Below are 21,511 nucleotides of genomic sequence, written 5' to 3'. Positions count from 1 at the left end.
CCCAAATCCCTGCCGCATCGGAGAGAAATCCATGGTGGTGGACAAGCCCGGCGGCGGCGGGGCCTCCTCCTCGCCTGTGTCCACCATGGACCGCCTGCGTCAGCAAGAGGAGAGGAGCAGCAGCCGCAACGCGTCCTCAGTCTGGCCTCGACAAGATAAGGGGAGCAGCAGCCGCGCTGGCATGCACCTTGTCGCCACCTTTCCTCACCTTCTCCCAGGTTCCTGATCTGGAGCGGGAGGGACGCACGTCGGCGAGGCCAGGCTACCCTTGACACGCATGTACTCCCCCTCTCCCCTTTGTGCCCTCTCTCTCTTCCCCGACCTCTCGTTCTTGTTACACACAGATTCATTGGAGCAGCACACCTGGTTTTAGATCTTTCTTAACTTCTCCTATTTGCTATTGTTGTGTCAGAACTGATGGATATCAAGGATTGCTGCCTTCAAGTTATGTTTCCCCGTTATAAGGACTCCATTCAATTGATTATTTTTTATGGCTGCAGATGTGGAATGTTCTCACTATCAACTCTGGAATAACTAGCAAGTAGTGCCATCCTTGGGAGCCATTTTGGTGGCACATGGACATCACGTTCTGGAATAAAGTAAGTCTCACAATCAACTTGGGAAGATGAGGTAGGCTGCCTTCAATTTTCTATCTGGGTATCAGCAACAAATTCATGAATCTTCCGTTTGTTGCCTTTATTATTGTGATCTATGCAAAAAGTAAATTTTGCTTGAAGATTGCAGCACACACAGATTGCTTGGCAGACTAAAATAAATAAGAGCTTCTGATTGGACCCTTCAAGCAATAGTGTTGTTAATATATTAGTTATTATATTATCTCTACTTTTAATGAAGCAGTTGGTAGTCTCGCTTCCAGGTTTTTTTTCGTCCCATTTTCCATGGTTTTTTTTGGTACCTCGTCCCACCTTACACTGAGCCGCCACTAACCGAAAAAACCGCGTACCGAAGCCCCCACCCACCCCACGCACTCCAGGGCCTAACCTCCGATCGCACCCAAGACAATCCAGCGAAAAAAACCTACGAAAATTAACCAGCGAAAGAAAAACCAAATGGAGAAGTTGGTAGTCCGGAACGGTTTATTTTCAACACTTTCCTAATGACAAAAGATCACGGATCTAACTTTCCTACCTTAGCCAAATCAACGAATCTCTCTCATTAATGCAATTTGCTTTATATAGGAAACAAATAATAGATTATTTCCTACCTTAGCCAAATCAACGGATCTCTTCCATTAATGCAATTTGCTTTAGCAAACAAATAATAGATTCTTTCCTACCTTAGCCAAATCAACGGATCTCTCTCATTAATGCAATTTGCTTTAGGAAACAAGTAATAGATTTTCAGGAAACAAATAATCTCTAATCTCTATCTCTAATCTCTAATTCTCTAATAATAATAATAATAATAATAATAATAATAATAATAATACCCAAAAGAAACGCAGTGCTTCGTTTCCCGTCTTACGTCGTCGAACCCTTCGTCGAGCCTCCCTCCCGCGTGCTGTTAGTTTTCCCTGCGTACGTTCCACCCCAAACGTGTTTCGTTCTTTTTTTTTTGAAACTCAGACGTGATTCGTTCTTCTTAATTACGTGGTCCCACCCTCATGCGATCCGGCGAAAGAACCAGCAAAACCGTCATACCCACGCACGCAAGCAATGAAAAATCCACGCAAGCCGTGTCTCCTCCTCCCTGTTCAAACCCTAGCCGCCCCTTCCCAGTTGACGCCGCTAGCGAGTAGCACGTAGCACAGGCACCAGTGCGGCCCTTCCGCGGTCCCCCTTGACCTCGCAATGAAACAGCTCGTAGGCATCGATGACGAGCCGGTGTGTCCGGTGTTGATTCCTGTGGATGGGTCAAGCAGGACAGAGGGCGGTGGATCCGGGACATAGCCATGAAGTCTGCTTCGATGCGCACCCAGTATTGTCTCAAGTGCATGGATCAATCCTGGACGGTGGGCGATGGATCAAGGACGTACATAGCAGCTTTTACCTACGCAAATGGTTGACTACTCAACCTCCTCTCGGCGGTGGCAGCGGCCAGGTCTGGTTAGCTACCATTTATCTTTAATACATGCCATGAAAGGCGATCAAGAGGAGCAATCATAAGCAGCGAGGTGTTCCAGGGCTACAAGCGCCAGTACTGTGACTCTGTGTCTGCGAGGTCTTCGCCAAGATCGCCACCCTCTCTTCCCGTGCCTATTTCTATTCGCTGTTGTTGGTTTCATCTTACATGGTGAGATCTAAGTAGACAAGATGAAGCAGAGGCTCTCTGAGATCCAGTCCGACGTGCAGGATACTGAATCGCTGGTAAATACTAGATTGTGTTTTATGATTTGATCATCCATTCCGCTGCCTTACATACTGCCTTTGGGACACTATAAGAACTAGGCATGTGATTTTGGCAGGTGGAGGCTTCATTTTGGATGTAGGTGAATGTGTGATTTCTGGAAGCTCTGTATATTAACTTCATGATCTGCTCTTGATTTCCTTCTTGGGGACTAGATTTGAAGATTTGCCAGCTACACCATCTAAAAATCAGGCTGCTGATTCGGGTACATTGCTACTCGGCCTTGCGTTCAATTGAAGTTTTCTGAGATCAACTCTTCTGAAACTTCAAAACGAGTAGTCCTCCTATTTTGAGGTTGCTACTTGCACATTGTTCATCTTTCTGTCAATTTTGTTCCATTATTTTGCACTCTATCTGCCAATTTGATTGCATGGTATAGGGTGCGATGGTGGCGTGGGCGCTGCACGGGATAGGAGTAGTGCCCTGCACAGGCCAGCCCATGCGGGGAGCTAGCATCGCGTCAACGCCTCCATGAACGCCGCCATGACGCGTTGCGTGGTGTCGCTGTCAAGTGTGCCCCCCAACATGGCGATGTGTGCTCAAGCATGTCGTTTGTGGCTTCAAGCTGCCTGGTGGCCACCGTGGCATCGTGGCTAAACAAGAGGTTGGTGATGAAGAGCCTGCGCTCGTCCAGGCGGATATGGTGGAGCATCCATGGCGATGTGGACGCAGCTGCAGCCGTGGCCGGATGGAGAAGCCTTAGGTCTTGGTAGATTATCTACTGATGGCATAATCCTCCAGAGTTACAATAGCCAGAAAGATGCCTTGCCGTGGGGAAGCCTCGCTGCTGGAAGCGCCATCAGTGATCTGATTTGAAGAGTCCAACAAGAGGTCAATGGAATTCTCATCTCCAATATTTTCGCATTCTAACATGTCATTGTTGATTCAGCTGTTACATTGTGTCACAGTTCACTTGTTTTTCACCTTTTTTCGTACTACTATGCACTGGAATGTCCATGTTTGCTAATTTGCAGATTGAATTGTTCTGATAAAATATGCTAATATATGTCACTTCTTTCTGAAAGGTATCCGGAACTCTTAACTGCATTGCTTCGGTGATAACTCTTTCTTATTTGTTGCCATTTTGTGTTCCGGTCAAGATTTTCTTCTTTCACAGACATTAGAAGTCTAGAACTGGGATAAAAATAAATAAAGTTTGGAATAAGTTAGAATCTTAATAATCTCCAATATCTGCTTCACATGTGTGGAATAAATCATCCAGATATATATACTCGGATTGATCCAGCCATGCCCAATAAGAATCTTCATGTAAATAAATCAAAGGATTCTCTACTGATGAATAGGGAGCTGCACCAGACATCATATGGTCTTCATTTTCGTGGTAAGACTGAACTGACCTCAAGACTTAAGTATCTCGGAACCATGCTTTTCCTGCGTAGTTTTCAACATGCTATTACATGGTCTATTAAGTGCGTGTGAAGATTCTTGAATTTACCCTGACATTATGGAACCTTTGTGCTGAAACAATTAAATATGTTAATCTATAATGATAGCAATGAAGACATGCAGTTCCGTTATCAGTACAGTGCAGATGGTCATGTGGCCATTATGGCCTATCTTCAGTATTGTGGTTAACATTGACAGGATTAATGTAATCTTCGAAACGACATGTTCCATTTTCCCTATGTATTTTTTTGTTCAGATGCCCTACTACTGTTTTATTGACTGCAGGCAATCTATTTTGTATGGTATGATTTTGTTTGTTGGAGAGATACTAGCTGCCCCTTTTCCACCTGTTAGTAAGTTTTGTAGCAGACTTCTTAATTGATATTATAGACGTTCTAAGGTAGACGTGGTATTTTCAGTTAGACTGATTCTTGTATTTTATCCACTGTTATAGGAGTTTGTTACCTTTGTTTTTTATCGAAAATTAAAATGTGCATGCATTGTCGAAGTTTGTGAAGTAGAATTAATAACCTTCTGGTTATTGATCAATATATATATCTTGGATGTCCCATAGCAACGCAAGGGCATTCAGCTATCCTTGAAAAAAAGAACTGTCAAACCGCTCAAGAACATGCCAGGTCAAGCCTCTCCCTCCTCTGTTTGGCATTGCCTACCCCCTCTCCCCCGAATACCGCGACAGGGAAGATCCGGTCCATCGAGAGAGGCTGATGCTGTCGACCATTGATGTCGCATGGGAGATCTGCGACAGTGGAAACATGCTCCCCTTCGCGCCAACGGCGCCTCAAGGTCACTGACACGGGTGACCTAGCGATTTGTCGCTGCCATCCCGAGCTACTTTGCCAACGTCGTGGGCGTGGGCTACTGGCCTTCCAGGTACTCGACCGCCGGGCTTATCGAATTGGGCCGCCACGGTGCTGCTGACCACCGCCGGTCTCACTATAGATGCATCATGTGCCGTCGGCCATGCTAGCATCGCCGCCTACGTTTCCCAAATCAGTTACACGTATGGTCCATGCATACCCGGAGACGTTGGTGCATTCACACTTCTCATGGATCCTTGTATTAGCCTGATAGTGTTGGGATCTCGAAATTTTGCTGTAGGTGAAGAAGGGATTCCTATCTCGAAATTCTGCTGTAGGTGAAGCGCCTCCTGTAGGCCATGGAGATGACCAAGGATGCATTGGGAGGCGGACGACGTAAAGCGCTGGAAAGGAGTATTGTATTATGCATGGTCCTCCTTCGCTTTTTGGAAGGTTGTATAGTCGTTTTGATACATAAGATATAATTTTAGGTTCTACATACATATTGGTTTGGGATGTTTCCATTTTCTATCATTTCAATGAATAATGCAATCTGGATTTGTTTTATCATGCCAATTTGAGGCATTCTGTATGGGCTGGTTGGAGGAATATTATTTTTTGACGCACTATGTGTGAACATGTTGAAGGGGCATGACCATCAACGAGCTTGTGGCAGAAGTTTGAATGTGAGTAGCTCCTATCTTTTGTGTACTTATTTTCAGTCTATCAATCAAATGGTAGAATGATTACACGTGCAATTATTTTGGTGTGAGCTTTGACAAGGGATACCGATTGTTATGTTGAAGAGGCTAAAATCTTCCTTGGTAAGTGATGTGCATTATGCATCTGATAAAAAAAGAGGCTTTAGGAATTTGATTGTGCCCATGAGAGGTGGTCCTGATATTAGGCTTGCTATAACATGTTATATTTAACACGTAATGTTCTTTACCAACCAAATGTTCACGTTTTAGATTATAAAGAATGATGACCTCAAAGACAAAGAGCTCCAAGAACTCGGTTCTGAAACTTTTGGTTAGTCTGAGTAATGAGATGTGACCCTACTTGAAGTTCTACCTCATTTCAGTTCTTCTCTTTTCCATTTAATTGTCTATTTCATTCCAAGCTAACTGTCTTACATACCTATATCTTTCAATGCAAGACTACACGAGGACTATGGTCTATGGGATATCAAGCTCCTTCAAATAATCTGCACCAGTTCTTCTGGAGAATAATGTGTATGCATGGTCTACAATGGAGTTTACAAGATAGATTCACTTACTCAAAGATTCCGCCTAACATTTTCCATAAGGATTATGTATGTTATACCAACTCTCAGTAATCTCTACTACTAATCTCTACTACCAATGTCTTAGTTGGTAGTCTCGCCTCACTCCACCTCATCCCACCACTCCTATCTTTCGTCCACCTTTGACATCATCGCATCACATCATTGGGCTGGCCCATTAATGTGTATGTGAACGCAATCCTCCCATCGCCTGCCCTCCTCGCGATAATCCCGACGTCCTCGCGCTGCCGTCCTCTTCTCCCTGATCTCCTCTACCAACGTGCCTTCCTTGTGATCCTCCCGACGTGTCCTCACATTGCCGTCCTCTTCTCCCCAAACTCCTCTACCAGGGGGACTCCTCTATGACCCAGGCGGAGCGAACATTGTATGCAGTTTTTTTTGGCTTTCACCGGTTCGTTCTCTACCCCTCCTCCATGACTCCCTCGCCATCGTTTTTTTCGACGTCTAAATGCAATCCCTCCGTGGGGAAGTATGGTGTGAAGGAGAGAGGCCGCGATGACGAAGGTGAGGTGGGCGTCATCCCGTTTTAAAGGAGAGGGCTCCAGCGAGAAATGTCTCACTACGGCGAAAACCGAGCGGAAGGGGAGGGTCCGACTGGAAAACATAAGGGTGTGTCATGGGGTGGAGTTTTTATGTTGGGTATGCGTGTTGGAGATAACAGGGTTCATAGTTTAGACATTTTTCTCTCCAATATGGTCTGGATTTGTGGGAGCCTGGACTGTCGCATTGTTACATTTTTCATACAGTGTATCATAAAGTGTATCATACATACAGTGAAAACAAATCCCCTTTATTATATACAGTATAGCCCTCCAATATGGCCATGTTTATGCTACACTAGATCGCGAGAACCTGCCGTCGACCGTGAGGTTAGTGTATGAGAGAGAAATAAGTTTTAATATCAATAATTTATCTAATTCATTTATATATAGTATAGCCCGTAGCAACGCACGGGCGTTTTACTAGTGTTACTAGAGTATTAGAATAACTTCCTGATATATGTGTTTATATGATTTCTGACATTTACTGCAATAATATTGATGGCCAGGCACTATACTGTGCATAAACAAAAAAAAAACAGTTTTTCTTTTCGTAGTTGCAGCAATTTTCCTGTACAATAGTGTGACACTACACTACTCTTCATTTTTACAGGCCATGGAACAATAAATAACTTGGCAACAGATACCCCGTGGTCTACAATTATACTGTAATTATGCGTGCACTTTGGATCTATTGGATGTCTGAATGTATTGTTAATCGACAACTACTAATGCAAAGGTATGTTCTGTTTGTAATATGAAATGATTCTTATTTGTACCTCCAACACTCTTCTATCGCTCCTTTTAGAACTAATGACATAAAAAATGTGGTCTGGAGTCTGGTCGTGTTTGAACAAAGTTGGTCAGAATGATATAGTTGTTTTTTTCAAGTTCATTATATTAATTTTTTCATTATATAGATTATTTATTTGTTCACACAATACATGGCAGGAGATGTGTGTTGAGAGGTACATGAATACGCACATGGGCTGTTTTTCAGCATGGTAGTCTAAAAAACCGTGGTATTCTCAGAACACGTAGAAAATGCTTTGCTATCAAACAGGGCAAGTGCAGATTTCCTTGAATATAGTTTATTTTACAATTGTGTTGCCAACGTGCTTCCATTGTTTTATCACCATAAAATAGTTCTAGGTGCTCATATAAAATTTAGTGGCGTGTATGGGTGATTGTAGTGCAGTTTTGTTGATCTGCTTGCATTTTCAGCATTATAGTGTTGATATACTATCTCAATAAAACAGTGAATACGTATAATATGTACAGGCTACATTCAAGTTATGGCAGTGTGCCTGGGTAAGATGAACTGGTAATCTTCTGCTAGCTGAAAAAAACTTTTTTCGTCTTTACATGTGTTTCTTGTTGAAACTCTTTTTCGTCTTTGCATGTGTTTCTTGCTGAAGCTTGTGATTTTCAAGTTATGGCAGTACATATGTCTACCCACTTGCATGACTTCCGATATTGTCCTTATTTTGCTCCTCCTTAGCCCTGTTCTGTTAGTGCAGTTCTTTTAAATAGCAGGGACAGAGTCCCAGAAAACATGCCTGATTGCTTTTCTTAGTGGTGCACTTGCAAGTATATGTGGTAGATAGTTTCTCATGCTTTTCTACAAAGTGATAGATTAATAATGTCATCAACAATTTTTTTCCTTAACTGATCAATATCTTGGAAGTTGTCACTCATTAGTTTTCTTTTCCTTATCTGATCTCTAGCGAGTAGAGTGATTTATTTTCGCAATACCTAATTCTGATCATAGGTAATGACAGATTTGTTTTCATTAAATGAGATTCTTGTTTTGTGTTGATTTTGCAAAATTTCTGTAGCTACATATTTGCTCAATCCAATAGACAGATTTTAATCAACCTTTAGTATAATGTATTTCCAATTGTTCATAACTACATAAATTTTTGTTGTGATTTTGCAAGATTTCGAAATTATTGTGTTTCAAAATTGTTATACTGATTCCTCAATGCTCTGTTCATGGCTTTGTTCTTATTTCTGAAGCTATATATTTGCTCTATCCAAAATACAGATTTTACTCAATCTTTTGCCTTTTAGAAAAAGGGAGATGCCATTTAGACCTTACTCTGTCCAACTTGATCTTCAACTTGCCGCTACTGTTTCTAAGCATTTTCCCGAAAACTGTTGTATTTGCTTTAGAGAATGACCTCACCTTATTCAGAAGATATGCCAAGTAAAAAATTAGAAATTGAACAATTAGTTCCGCTCTTAAATTTTGCACAACAGTCCAAATTATCCAATAAATCATGTATTAGCAGGGTTAAATTATAGAAGTTGAATCACTTGTTCTAAATTATCCAATCCAAATTATGGATGTTAATAATATGCTTTGTGTTAGACTGTTAGTCAAATTGTCGAAAGCCGGAGCTGGGCCGAGGAGCCGGCCTCCACCTTTGGCCATCACGATGAGAAGCAACACCGGCGTTGGCCGTTCCGTGTGCAGAGTGTGTGAGTTAGTGATTTAATTCCATCCTTTCCATCTCATGATGTGATTTTTTCTTTAGGATGAATTAGTAACTTTGTGTGGAGGTGGCAGCACTACCTGCTGGTTGGTGTAATGCCGTGCTTGACAGGGTGATCTGCAATTTCGAGTTTGTTTAATGGCTTAATGTCTAAGCACTCATCCCCTTATTCTGTTGTGTTGCTACCAACTTGGTTTGCAAGGAACAGAGCTTCATCTGTGTACATCAAGATTGCTAATTGCCATCTGAAGGTTGGTTTTGTTATCTGAGTCATCAGTTTTGTCATCTTGATCAACGATGCAATTTCAATGAGGATATGTTTACGTTGCTTATTACTGTGCTTGACAGGGTGATAGTAAGCATGAAGATGCCTAAGCTTATCAGGAAGCTGCAACCAAAAATTCTCACTTCAGGGTATTTCCCCTTTTCTCTCCCTCTCTCCCGTGCCTCCGCGCTGCACACCGCTGCTGCTCCCCAACCACGGCGCTGCGATGGTGCGTGCTCGCCTGGTCTCGCCCGATCTTGATATCGTCCGGGGCGGCGCCGGCACCGCTCGACCGCGTCGTTGCCTCCTCTGCGTCATGAGAAGCGCCACCATTGCCTCCACCCCCACCGGGCAAGGAGCTCGAGGTGTTTGGGGGTTCGTGTTCCCTACACAGGCCAAAACACTATTGGAGGTGTGTGTGCAGCTCTAATTTGCTAACATCCTTTTTTCTTTTACCGCTGACTGCATCTGTCAAATGAACTGTGTGGGTGCTTTCAGATAAGGATACTGGTTTTGTAGATTTAGTATGATTCTGGACATACTCTGAAACTAAAATGTACTAGATCTGTACCCCTGTACCTATGGACATACTTTGGAACTAAATTATACTATTATGCAAGGTTGTTTCTAATGACAGTAAACTGCATAGTGATGTTCCAAATTATTTTGCGCAAGGTTGTTTCTAATGGCTTGTCCATTTGCTTATTTCCTTGTTCAGTTCGAAACCAGTCGTTTGGAGCAGATCAGCTCAAAAGAGATCCTTTGTACCATTTGCAGACTACCCATCTCCCTCTGGTAATTCGTTTCTGCTATGTGAATCTTGATGTACAATTCCCATTTCACTTACTGGCAACAACCATTCACTTAGCTGATAATGAAGGAGATTGACAGGCCTGGAGTCTCGCTCGCCTCTGTTTTCCCCCTGTGGACACACACGAGACTCAGATCTTGGCTCGTCGTAGAGGAATCGATAGCAAGAATCAACCAAAGAAAGGATGCACACAAGGTACTCGATGGTTTTCCCCCAGCACTAGCTTTGTGTTGAGTTCGTTTTTGTATTTTTCTGTTTATGACTGAAGCGAGGAGAAGCTACACATTGTTGTTCTCCTTCACAGCCTCACGCATACACACACTGCACACCCAGGCCGTGCAGTACACCATGACCCTCTCACCTTTGCCCATGCCTGTTATACGTGTGCAAAGCATGCCAATAGTGCCCAGCACAGGAGCTGCACCCATGCTACATGCCCTGCTTTATTTGTTACAGTTTTACACAAGTGGAAACCCCAAGCTAAATTATAGAGAACAAGAATAACTCACAGTCAGAGATCAGATTGAATTAGAACTGGTGCTATAATTGATTCTTTTGCAAGGAGGGGTTTCAGTGTTCAAACATAATGCACTTCCATTTTCAGTTTGACCAAACTTGTATGCGGAGTAAAAGGAAAAGGTGGGGGTATAACGACATATCTGTGATTACATGGTCAAAATACAGGCCTAGGATATTTGAATGTTCCCATATAAATGTAATCCTCTACCCGCAAAATAATAATATAAATGTAGTCCTGTTATATTTCGTAGCTTCCTGTTACCAGGATTGATAGCTATTGTATTTCATTCCGTTGTTTAGTAATGAATTGTTGTGATGCATTTTTTACTTTAATACTTGCTACTTTTAAAGCAGCCTTCTTGCGCAGATAATTTTGTATAGGTGTATAACGTCATGCCCGTGATTGCTCTGTAAAAACCCGGCCTAGGATATACGAATACTAACATATAAACATATGCCTCTTCTATTTTGTAGCTTCTCATTCTAAGGAACGATATATATATCATATTTCATTATGTTGTTTCGGTAAATAAATTTCCTTTCTGATTCTTTTTTGTTAAATAACCAAGTAAGAGTCTGATTAGTGGAGGTGATTTCAGAGCTCGAGGCAGAGATGGCGGAGCTCGGTCGAGCTCGAGACTATGGATCCAGGGCTTGAGTGCTCACGGGATGGAGGTGCTCAGGATGGAGGCAGGGGAGGGCGCCCTGCGGGAAGTGATTTATGTGCTCCTTGATCAGGTTTTTTATAACTGATGACATCTTACATTGTTGTCTTTTACCGATTAACTGGTTAACTCTTTTCCTAAATGGTTTTAGATTTCTGCTTTCTATTTGCGTCAGTTTCTTTTTACAAGAGATGAGATCTTACACAATATATTTTTGCCTTGGTTGATCTAATTAAAATTTTCCTTCAGCATGTGCATATGATGTTAATATAAAGCTATTTGGAAGTACATATCCATGGGCGAAAAAAATATTATCATGTATTTTGTCTGTCATTTTGCTTGTGTTGATGTAGTTTATTGAGCTTTTTCACACTTCATGATATTATGCCTTAATTTCTACTAGGCTGCTTTTACATTTAAAATTCATTGTACAAACATTATTTACCTAATTTATGGAAACAATAAATTTGTAGCTCAGGTCAACTAGGAGATGATGTAAACCAAGTCGCTCACCGGTTTAAGATGGTATGTTCTGAACTTTCGTTGCTTTATGAAAGGACAAAAGATGTTAGATATGTATGCTACTACAGTTGAGACATTTTTCAGTTTTCTACATGAGCCACAGTGCCGAAGCCTTTGGACAGGCACTTTGTGGTAGAATGTGTCAAACATAGGTCTGTTTGCTAGAATATGTGTTGTGCCGATGCTGCAACTAGCATACGCAAAATCACTTTGCTATATATTTTTCATAATGCTACATTCCATCAATTAAATGACTTCTTATTATTTTGAATCTACTTACATAGGGGTTTAAAGATTTACTTTGTTCCAGCGCCTACTTTGGATCATAGGAAACTAAAAAAAAAGAGGGCGCCGCCACCACCGTCATCAGGCTGGCCCACATCCACGCGCTGCTCGGCTTCAGTAGGTCACCGGTACAACTCCTCATGCCCAGGTCGTTCAACATTTTCTTCCGCTTTTGGTGCGTCACATTTAGAGTCTTTCTTTCCCATTTTACCATGTTTGCATGGTAAGATGTTTGGTCGGATTTGAAGGTTTGTAGCCTTGGCTCCAAAGCTTCAAGCTCTTATAGAAATTAGAACTGAGGGCCTTTTAAAATGAGTCTTGCATAATAGTGTTGTTCAGTGGGATGCAGAATTTTTGTTTGTCTGATCGGCTATCCTTGGTGCTGATTTAAGTACTGATTTCATCGTCATATGACTATAATAAAGAAACTGTGTGTATAAATATTACTAACTGCTGATACTTTGCATCAGTGATTTCAATTCTGTTGGCCCTCCTTAAGATTGCTTGGGAATGTGAGGCTTAAAAGTTTTAACCCTGTACAATGTGCTTCTCGGGTGTGGATTTGTGTCTGACTAATTAACGGTTCTGTTAATACTGATATGTCCTTGAACATTATATGGGTAGTGCATCGCTTGTACTTATAGCAAGTGGAATTTTTTTCTCATATGTAAATATGTGCCCGAATAATATTAATGTACACTCTTTCAATACATGGCTTACTCTCGGCCTTTGTGCCATTGGCGCAACTGGTCATCTAGTTCTGGTAAATGCAAATAGACTATACTGATAGTGTTGATTACAGAGCAGCTGATCTCAGATAATTCAACACACAAATATAAGTTCAAACACATAACTTCCCTTGAACCAACATAAAGATAACCAAAGGGTTTGCTAACACAGATAAGTAAGATAACTGAGCAATCAGAATGAGGCTTGCTCACAGCCCAATAAGATGACAGATCACACACTGCCATTAGAATTGTCGCAGTTCAGAGCATCTGCAGACACCTGATTAGCAGGGATCTTGCACTACTCAGTAGCCATGCACTGGATGGTAGATACGTGAGGAGGAGGCCTGTCATTTTTGTCCATCATTGAAGCTTCAAATTGCGGCTCCAAGTTCACAGACACATTCTTCCTCACCTTGGGGGTCTTCTTCTTCTCAGTGTGTTCAGTCAGAGCAGCCTCAGCAGCCTTTGCACTTGCAGGGTTCATGTCCTCATGAAGCCATCATTGAGCTTAGCAAGTCTACCGCTTCTCCTGACAAGAGCATCATCGACAGGTATAGTTCTCTTGGGCTTGTTAGTAATGGCAGGGGCAGGAAGGCAAGTGTCAGCGTGCAACTCAGAGGATAATTCAGTAACTTCTCTAACAGAGGATTCAGTGGTTTCAGAGGAGCAAGTGGTGCTGATCTAAACAAAACCTTTCCCCTGATACCACCATCTTCCTGCACATCAACAATTTTACAGCAAGCACCTGTCACCTGGTTACTGTTTAGTAAATTGATAAACAGAGACAGTCTTAGCAAGGTCCTCATATGCATAACCAGTGGTGTGTGAAGAGTTCTGCATGGGGGTCGAGTGTCTGGCATCTCCACATCAGCATCAATGTTACCAATGATATGGTCATTCATGTTGTGTTTCTGCTCCATCACATGTTTGTCATTCAGGTTGGGGATTTGGTTAACACTAGTAAGATGGTCGTGCATTGCACGGAACACCAAGATTGGGGGTAGACAGCACCGACAGCGGCCATCACACTAGATTGCTTCACAGCCTTCTGGATGCGGTGGGGAAGAGATAAGGCTGATTGTGAGAGACAAGGAGTTATTTGTAAATATGGAAACAAGTGCGGGCATCTTTTTGCAAAACTGCAACAGTTTGTTTTGTATGCGTCAGATCTAGATCCGACGGCTATTGATGAAAGATGGCAGACACACCATCATCACCAACTCAGGTTTTTATACGAGTAGAGATTGTTGATAACTTCAGCCTACTAAACTTCATTGTGCATAGGGATATTTCCTACAGCTACATCATGCCAGTTGCCTTCACATATAATTGGTAGGGGGTGTGGTTTAGCACCATCAGGTGGCAGTACTGGACATAATATATGTAGTCTGGACCAATTTTACCCACTTTTGCCATCCAACGGAGACCCGTATATGTCCGCAGACGAATCCGCATGACCAAATTCCAATATGCAAACAAATAACTGATTTGCGGGAGTCCAAAAAGCATGCGGAGGTCCGCTTGGCCCAGTGTCAGTTGCCACATGCCCTCACAACCCATGTGCTTTATCCTCTAGGTCCGCCTGGCCCACCTCTGTTGTCCGGATTTGATGCTTATTTTTTTATAAAAGGAATATATTAATATCAATATCAAGATGATACCAAATACACCCAGTCTCTGCAACAACATAATGCTTAGATTAAATCTAAACATCAAGGATGCACACAACCAAATGAAAAAGAAGAAGAAGAAAAAGGAAAATAGAGACCCCGCCAAAGCAAATAGAGATTCGCAGCAGCAAGAGCACGACCAGTGGTTATGACACTTAGACTTCGAAGAAGGTTCTCCAAAACGACGCCTTCAGGAAGGTAACAGTGCACAAACAACGTCGTCGTCCGGTCTAATCAACATGGTCAAATCTTGAATTTTCACCCTGGAGAAGATCTCATCTCCAGACAATGTCTTCAACAAGAAAAACGACTAGGGAGCGGCCATTGCCAGGTACAACCACCGAAGGCCAGACCTAGGGTTTCCACCCCGGAAGCTGAGACGCGGAACTCAAAGAGCACCGCGAAGAACGAAGTCGGCTAGTGTCGCCGCCCCCACTTGCCGAGAACACTACTGCAAAATGCCAATCATCCGACACACATACTTCTCCGATCCACTATGCATGCTCTCTGTAATCTTCATCGGCTCTCGACTCAGTATGAGCATGGGAGATGGAACCTCCAGAGCCTATATCTGGTCTTCTTCAAATAAGACCGCCTTGACCCCCCCCCCATCAACACCTTGGTTAACGCGGCAATGAAGGTGCCAAGGCAGACCCAAGGTGGATGGTGGCCGCCATTAGCCATAGGAAATGGATCTTCACGTTGCCAATGGCGACACTGACGATAGGACACTGGGTCACACTGCCGTGGCGATGGCAGAACAGACAAAGAGCCCATCTCTCTGCCAACCACAAACGTTGATTCAATGCTTGTCGAACCAAGCACGCACGCACGCCTCCTGGGCGAGTTTTCATGCGCGTGCCCGGTCGTAGTAGTCTGCGGGAGATCTTGAAGTTGCCTGATTAGCACCAGGAACTGCTGAGGGAGGTGGCCACGCGCGGGATCTCGCCTCCCAAACCATTTCAGTGCTGACCAGTAGACGATGCACACGACAGCGGCGGCAGAAAACGCTATGGCCACCAAAAACACCACTCCAACTGACCAGATCTGCATCGCTGCGTCGATCTGGGCATGGAAGGAGTAAGGTGGGAGGAGGGATGGGGGTTTGGGAGCGCGAGAAGGGGCGGCTGGCCGGGGTGGCCAGCGAGGCGGCGGCGAGGGGGTTTGGTGAGGCGACACTGAGAGGTTGGCGTCGGGGACGCCCCGGAGTCGCCTGGGAGGCGACCCAGAGGCGGATGTGTTATGTTAACTATTACCTAAATCTTCATATTTGATGCTTATTTGAGGGGAAAAGTATGACGCCTCAAGACCAGAGCTTCAGATGCCTTCCATAGTTTTCGGGTTTCGTCGTGTGATTTGTTTGGTTCATTGCATCATGTGCATTGCATCATGTCATCATGCCATCATCTCTTAAATCTTTTGCAACTCAACTAAATAATGGCATGGACCTTTGATTCATTTAAACCGAGGGAATTCACATGGTGATTCTTTTTACAACATATCCTCTCGATATTTAGAGAGCTATAATAACTATTTCATTAATTTGGAATTAACCATAAACACTTGCAAATATTTTTGTGCCTTTTCTGATTCAAATTTGGTCTCCAAACTTTGTCCTCATATTCTTTTATCGCTTTCCGAAGCTCCACCAAAAATCTCAACATTTTTGGTCACCCCTAAAACCTCGTCCTAGTTCAAACCATTTGAATTAAATTCAAATGAGTTTGAATTAAACTCTTCTATATCGCGTGAAACTTCTTTTCTTGGGCTAAGTATAATTCTTAGACTCAGTAGGAGAAGTTTCAGCATTTTCCAAAACCCCTAGCTATTTCTTTCCTTCCCTTTTCCTTCTGTCTACTTTTCTGTTAATGGGAAATAGCAAAAGGTTGGCCTTTTTGCTCCGAAGCGGCAACTAGCGGCCCAGCTAACCCTCCTAAGCTCAGCCAGCCCACCACCAGTTGGCCCAAGGCCCATTTGGACATTCTAACCCTAGCCCCGACCGAATCCCCAGCTCTCTCCCTTCGCTCTCCCCCTCACGCCATCACCCTCACGCAGGCGCAGTCACCCCGCTCGAACCCTCTCCTCTTGATCCCCTCCTCCTCGTTCCTACTCCCGCCGCCTCACACACCCTGCACCGCATCGCCAGGGAGAGGAGCTCCCCAGATCTCGCACGCCCCTCTCTTCCATCGCCCCCGCTGCCTCCATCCTCACGTCGCCTCTCTCCCCTTCCCCCCGTCGCCGTCTTTGGCTGGAGCAGGAGCTCCCTGCTGTCGCTCCGGCCGGCGGAGTCCAAGCCCCCTAGCTCCCGTGCCCTGCCTTGTCCGCGCGCCTCTGGCGAAGCTCCGGGAGCAGCCATGGATGCCGTCCGCCGCCTATAGCTCGAAGCTCTGGCGCGCCCAAGCCTCGGAGGCGACCAGATCGACCTCCCCAAGCTCCTTCGCGCCCTGCTGCGGCTGTCCTTCTGCAGCGCCGCCGTCCGCGTCCGCAGGAGGCCACCGCTCGCCTTGCCCCTCTGCTGCCGGCGACCGAGGTCGCTGGGGCATGCCCGCAGTCACCCAGCGCCGCCTTGTGCCGCTCCTCTCCTTCGCGTGGCCCGAGGACCCTGCTGGCTCCGTTGTAGCGCTCTGCCGCGCCAAGTCCTCGCCGACCTTCCTCTGCGTGCCCGCAAACTCCACCGACTGCGGGTTGTGTGCTTTCCGCTGTCGGATACGCCAAGTTCGCCCGGTCCAAGACCACCGCAAGTCCATCTACACAAAATTGCCAAGTACCACTGGTTACGCCAAGTTCGACTATGCGGGTTCGCCAAGTACTCCACCGGCAAGACCGAAGCCCGAATGACTTCACACCGAAACGACAAGTTCCACTACCGCAGACTAGTACGACTACCGTCGCAAGAACCGAGAACGACAAGTCCGAAGACCCAAGTACCATGACGCCAAGTACCTCTTCGGATCGTCAAGGTGGATCTCGAACGTTGACGAGGTTCCGATGAGACCCTCGACGTGTACGGCTACAATATAAACGTGTACCTGACGACCCCGGAGACCTATGTTACACCAAGTACCATGACGACCTTCGACTTGTACCCCTACATCGCACCGAAACGCCGAGTTCCTCGCCGAGACCCTGAACATTTACGGAACCTTGTGCGACTATGGATGTGAATGACCACCGTCGAACCCAAGTTACTCGGATTCGTCAAGTCCCTCTACGAAAACGTTGTACGACTACTTCCGTGGCCGAAGGCCCGTGTACAACTACCGTCGTCGTGGACGACTACTTCCTCTACTTCCTCTACGAACCCGAACCGCTCCGAGAATGCACCTGGAAGGTATAACCGCCGAGACGATGACCCGTGGACGAAAGCATGTGTTGTATGAGATGCATGTTTAGTTGTTGTTTTCGCCTGTGAACGTTAGTGGTTCCTCCTCATTACCATGTCGTCGTTGACTCGTGGGAACCGGTAACCGGGATCACCCCACCATCTTTTGCACGCTCCCTCCACACTTTCTTTTGCACCGACGTTCTCAATGAGTTGTCGGAACAGGAATGTTGCCATGGCACTGTTTTCGTTGTCGTTGCCGTGGCACCCCTTTCCTTTCCACCACGGTGACAAATGCTTCATAATTCTCTTGTCAACTTCTAATAAAAATTGCATAAGCTTGAACATGTCATCCGCATCATGTTAACAACTTCAAGAATGTTTAAAATTGCTGTTTGCTTTAAATTGCTAAATGCATATGAGGATTTATCGGAATTGTTGTTTGTTATTTCCGGCCTCATTTAAACTTGCCTAAATGTTTAGTTTGCTTATGCTTCACCTTCTTGCCATGTTAACCAACATTTAATATTGTTGAGTACCTAACCGAGAGTGAACTAAATAACTTGAATGTGGTGTTTCATCAATATGCAACGGAGTTGCATGTTGAGCTCCACTTAATTTGTAGGATTGTTTGTGCACTTGACCATGCCATGCTTCATTAAACCGGACATGCATCATACTTGGTTGTGCATCATGCCATGTTTATGTGTTGTTTGTTTACTATGTTGTGTGCTTCTTTCCGGTGTTGCTTCTTCGGGTTGGGTCCGATAACGTCGCGTTTGTGAGGACCCGTTCGACTACGTCCGTTTGTCTTCTTCATGGACTCGTTCTTCTTCCTTGCAGGATTTCAGGCAAGATGACCATACCCTCGAAATCACTTCTATCTTTGCTTGCTAGATGCTCGCTCTTTTGCTATGCCTATGCTGCGATACCTACCACTTGCTTATCATGCCACCCATATTGTTGAGCCAAGCCTCTAATTCACCTTGTCCTAGCCAGTGGCGGAGGTAGAGGGTGGACAGGGTGGGCCACGGCCCACCCTGAGATTTGGAAATAGCCTTTATACAATAGAAGAAAGACTAACAAATAAAAGGAAAAATAAATGTATATGTACAACTACACTATTGGCTAACCCTGGCCCAGTGGGCTAGGTCCGCCACTGGTCCTAGCAAACCGTTGTTTGGCTATGTTACCGCTTTGCTCAGCACCTATTATAGCGTTGTTAGTTGCAGGTGAAGATGAAGTTTGTTCCTTGTTGGAACATGAAGATGTTATTCCTTGTTGGAACATGTTTACTTGTTGGGATATCACAATATCTCTTATTTAATTAATGCATCTATATACTTGGTAAAGAGTGGAAGGCTCGGCCTTATGCCTGGTGTTTTGTTCCATTCTTGCCGCCCTAGTTTTCGTCATATCAGTGTTATGTTCTCAGATTTTACGTTCCTTACGCGGTTGGGTTATAATGGGAACCCCTTGACAGTTCGCCTTGAATAAAACTCCTCCAGCAATGCCCAACCTTGGTTTTACCATTCGCCACCTAGCCTCTTTTTCCTTGGGTTCTGCAGACTCAAGGGTCATCTTTATTTAAACCCCCCGGGCCAGTGCTCCTCTGAGTGTTGGTCCAAACTGAGCTGCCTGCGGGGCCATCTCGGGGAAACTTGAGGGTTGGTTTTAATCGTAGCTAGTCTCATCTGAGTGTGCCCTGAGAACGAGATATGTGCAGCTCCTATCGGGATTTGTCGGCACATTCGGGCAGTGTTGCTGGTCTTGTTTTACCATTATCGAAATGTCTTGTAACCGGGATTCCGAGCCTGATCGGGTCTTCCCGCTAGAAGGAATATCCTTCATTGACCGTGAGAGCTTGTGATGGGCTAAGTTGGGACACCCCTGCAGGGTTTGAACTTTTGAAAGCCGTGCCCGCGGTTATGGGCAGATGAGAATTTATTAATGTCCGGTTGTAGAAAACCTGAAGTTGACCTTAATTAAAATGCATCAACCGCGTGTGTAACCGTGATGGTCTCTTTCCGGCGGAGTCCGGAAAATGAACACGGTGTTGGAGTTATGCTTGACGTAGGTTGTTCTAGGATCACTTCTTGATCATAGATTCTCGAACGTGCTTTGCCTTCTCTTCTCGCTCTCATTTGCGTATGTTAGCCACCATATATGCTAGTCGCTTGTTGCAGCTCCACCTCATACCTTTTACCCTTCCTATAAGCTTAAATAGTCTTGATCGCGCGGGTGTGAGATTGTGAGTCCTCGTGACTCACAGATACTTCTAAAACCAGCTTGCAGGTGCCGTTGAACCGTGCAGATGAAGCAACCAAGCTCAAGGAGGAGCTCGATGAAGATCTTGTCCTTTGTGTTGTTTCGTTCTAGTTGATCAGTAGTGGAGCCCAGTTGGGGTCGATCGAGGATCTGTGTAGCATTTGGGGTAGTCTTCTTTTATTTTTGGTTCCGTAGTCGGACCTTGATTGTATCTGGATTATGTAATGCTTTATTCATGTAATTGTGTGAAGTGGCGATTGTAAGCCAACTATGTATCTCTTTACCTTATGTATTACATGGGTTGTGTGAAGATTACCTCACTTGCGACATTGCTTTCAATGCGGTTATGCCTCTAAGTTATGCTTCAACACGTGAGAGATATAGCCGCATCAAGGGCGTTACACAAAGTTGAATGTCCGGCTCCCGTGTCTTGTTCGTGAATGCGCCCGGACATGCTTCATGGACGGATAGTGTGTCTGTTTTAGGAAATAGCGTTGGAGACGCCCACTCAACCAACCCACCGCCTTAACATCTTCTTCATCTTTGTGCTTATTGCGTATTCCAGAGGTCACGCGCCCTTGCAAACTCGAGGTGTCACATTCTCTTCTTCAACTTTGACTATCATTTCCGCCTCTTTGCTGTAGCTCAAGTGGGCTGTCTTAAGTTTTAAATTAAAATTAGCACCACTAACACGATGACTCGAAAATAGATCTAACAGAAAGGTGCTATGGTCAGGGTTTATTTTTTTCTTGTAAGTGGTAGTCCTAATCAACATTCAGATTGGGAAATGACTGTCTGCCTTTTCCCTTTACGCCGAATGGTAGGCATTGACTCCAACACGCAAGTCCATCCACCTATTGTGCATCAAGTCCAGGTCCTCTCTGGGTCTCAGAAAAAGGAAAATCAATGAACCACACAAGAATAACATTGCACTTTTATGTAAATAATTGCAAACAAAGTAGTTAATCCAAAAAAATGTTTTAAGGAATTTGCAGTAATCCGCACAGGGAAAAAGGGCCACATGACATTTCTCAAAGAAAAAAAACATCCACATAACATTTAAATATTATTTCTACAAACTGTTCTAGAAAAAGAAGGATCACCACGGCCTCTGCATCATTACGATGCACAGAGCTATATTAAAATTTTAAAGTATCAATCTCCAATATCAAAATATCTTTCTATAATGATGTTAGAACTAACTTGAATCTTGATTTAATCCCCGGTTGACACGTGGGAACATTTCCCTGTTCCTACGGGAAATGGAACGGTTTACAAAATTCTCCAATTCCAAAGAAATCATCATTCCTTTGCTGCAAACTGTACAAGGAATTTTACTGTTCTCTCAAATTCCTTTGCAATCCAGAAATCCCTGGATAGCTTCCTTCCCAGTTAGCACTCCCCAAACAAAGCTTTTAACATATTCTTGGCAAAAAAAAAAAACATGAACCCTGAAAGGAGGCTTATGAGTGACACTGAAGACTCATGACACAAGTTGGTGCATATACCAAGGCT

At 44.3% G+C, this 21,511-nt stretch overlaps 1 long non-coding RNA gene across 1 annotated transcript; it reads left to right on the top strand.

Moving 5' to 3' along the window:
• The first annotated feature begins 9,458 nt into the window (after positions 1–9,458).
• LOC119298158 lies at positions 9,459–10,203 on the top strand. The gene is made up of 3 exons (XR_005145806.1): positions 9,459–9,615; positions 9,922–9,998; positions 10,095–10,203. It is a non-coding gene; the product is annotated as an uncharacterized LOC119298158 (long non-coding RNA).
• The last annotated feature ends 11,308 nt before the right edge of the window (positions 10,204–21,511 follow it).

The sequence above is a fragment of the Triticum dicoccoides genome, chromosome 5A (assembly GCF_002162155.2).
Source record: "Triticum dicoccoides isolate Atlit2015 ecotype Zavitan chromosome 5A, WEW_v2.0, whole genome shotgun sequence".
Taxonomy (NCBI): Eukaryota; Viridiplantae; Streptophyta; class Magnoliopsida; order Poales; family Poaceae; genus Triticum; species Triticum dicoccoides.
This window is presented reverse-complemented; position numbering and strand designations above follow the sequence as displayed.